Source organism: Austrofundulus limnaeus, unplaced genomic scaffold, assembly GCF_001266775.1.
Source record: "Austrofundulus limnaeus strain Quisiro unplaced genomic scaffold, Austrofundulus_limnaeus-1.0 Scaffold2069, whole genome shotgun sequence".
In the NCBI taxonomy this organism is placed as follows: Eukaryota; Metazoa; Chordata; class Actinopteri; order Cyprinodontiformes; family Rivulidae; genus Austrofundulus; species Austrofundulus limnaeus.
Window position 1 is genome coordinate 2,470 of NW_013954471.1, and position 2,657 is coordinate 5,126.

The window sequence follows — 2,657 nt, forward strand, 5'->3', positions numbered from 1 at the left end:
CAGTGGACTTGTGTCCAAACATGTCCTGTCAGACAGTGGACTTGTGTCCAAACATGTCCTGTTAGACAGTGGACTTGTGTCCAAACATGTCCTGTCAGACAGTGGACTTGTGTCCAAACATGTCCTGTCAGACAGTGGACTTGTGTCCAAACATGTCCTGTCAGACTGTGGACTTGTGTCCATAGTTGTCCTGTTAAGTTTTGTCATGTGACTCCACTTTTAATGCACCTTCCTTGGCTCCCAGTTCATTGTGGAGTAAAATTCAGAAATTTGGTTTTGACTTGGCGAGCTCTGCATGTTCAGACACCACAATACGTTTCTGAACTTTTACATTTTCACACTCCTGTCAGGGCTCTGAGGTCTTCTGATGAAGACATGCTGATTGTTCCTCAGACAAAATTAAAGACTAAAGGAGACAGAGCGTTTTTGTCTCTGGCTTCAAGGCCTTGGAACTCTTTTCCTCTGMATTTAAGATCAGCAGACTCTGCAGACACCTTTAAAGCTCAGTTAAAAACTTACCTTTTTAAATTTGCATTTGTTTAAATTTGCTCTCTCTATTTTTTTATTTGTGTTTGTTGAAGCACTTTGTAAATGTGCTATAAAAATGAAGTTTTACTTGCTTACTTACTATTTCTACTGTAGTGTTCATGCCCATTTCACCTCACCTCATCTCGCCACTGGTTGACCTTTGACCGCCTGAGGTCAAAGCCCTCTTCTGTCAGACTGAACTGTTTCAGTCCACACCAGAGGACTATAAAAAAACAAGCCTTTCACTGTCTCTCCTTTCCCCTGGGAAAGATCTTGTTCTCAAGAGACTTGTTATTCTGTTGATAAAAACAAGTCAAAACAAATGTTCCGTCTGTTACTGCTGTTCTTTAAACAAGTATAATTCAAATGCTTAAACCCTTTAAAATGTGTTTGACTTTGTCTTTATTTTTTAAAAGGGCTCTCTTTGTCATGGTCTGTGTTTATTTTCTTTAACTTTCTAGTGTTTTCAATGTTCCCCAGTGTTGCTCTGCCCTACAGCCCCGCCCACACACACCTGATCCCTCTTGTGTCTCCCCAGGTGTTTCCGATTGTCTCTTAATTTGTTTGTCTTTATATTTGGTGTCTTGTCACCAGTCTGTGTCTGTTCATTGTGCTGTTTACCCAGTCAGTGTGGTGTTCTCTGTGTTCCTGTTCCTCTGAGAGTTTTTGAGCTGCCCTGCCAGCGTTTTTATTTTATCAATAAATCTTTTGTTAAACTTTAGATTTTTGCCTGCGCCTTGGGTTGTTGCTGCCTGCACATCACACTCTAGTTATTTTATAACCGTACRTTTGTTGTTATTTGTTGTTTAGAACATGTTTAGAAATATGATTTAGTGTTAACAGAATGTTTTAATCAATGCTTATATTATCTTTTTACATCTTCTGTTTTYAACAAGCATTACTTAATCATATTCGTTTACTAATAATAGTTCATAATTAATCATTAGGTAATTGAAATATTAATATAATGTTCTTTGAGTTGAGTTTTGCTATGCTCATACAGGTTCGTGTGTTTTTGATGATTCAGCCTTGGGTCTCACACAAAGACACACACACACACGGTTTGGTTCTTGTGAGAACTCWCCAATACACTGACCACCTGCAGATAACACCCCTACACACACAGTTCTTCCTGTGTCTTTAAACCTTTTTGTTACTTCCTGTTCGTCAGTCAGGCTTTCTGCTTGTGCTGGGCTCTGACGCTAGTCATCTGCCCAGCTGTCTCTCTCTCTTCCTATACTGGAAACAGCAACATTTCCAGTTCACCTTGCAGCATAATTTTCCTCTTGTTCTAACAAGGAAACCTTTTTGGTGAAATACTATTTTGTGTCAGGCTGCTCAGCCTAAAACCTGGATTTATCATCCTGCTGTGAGTTCCTCAAAGTTCCTGGTCGACCTGCTGGTTTTGAACCACCGCCACGTTGCTGAAATACCAAGTCCATGAGAAGAGAACTGTTCTGCCATCAGCCTGACCAAGACATGCCCGGCCTATGCTGTCCTGAAAAGCCTTTAGAAACCTTTATTTTTGTCTATTATCTCTGTCTCTTGGTCCCTCCCATTTACCCCACACACACACATACACACACACACTGACCCTTTCGTAAATAAATTAATCTGCTTTTGCCCAGTTAATACTGTTAGACAAATTGCTTCAAAGTAGCAACAAATAATATTGTAGTGAGAGCCCATTTATTGTTTCGATTGTTGTAACCCAATATTAATTGCTCAATATTACACTTTAATAAAAGTCAGTTAACTTTAACTGGCCAAAATAAACCGGAACAACTTTGTGTGTTTTCTGTGTATTGTGGTGATTGGATTGTTCTGTTTAACAGTTACCATCATCGAACCGGGGAGGGATACACAGTTAAAAATGATATTCATGATTTTTAACAAGGGTTCTCTACACTACTTTTATTTCTGATTATGTCAGTTTCTGTCCTCCATAATGAAAAATAAAACATTGTACTAATCTACAGCTGGAGCTGCACATTTGAGACATAAACCATTTAGTTTGTTATTAAGTAAATTACATTTGCTGTCTTTGTAATTTTAATTCAGACATCAAACAAATAAAGACAAAAAGATTTTAGAAGACACATTTATTCATGTTTATTATCTGACTTTGA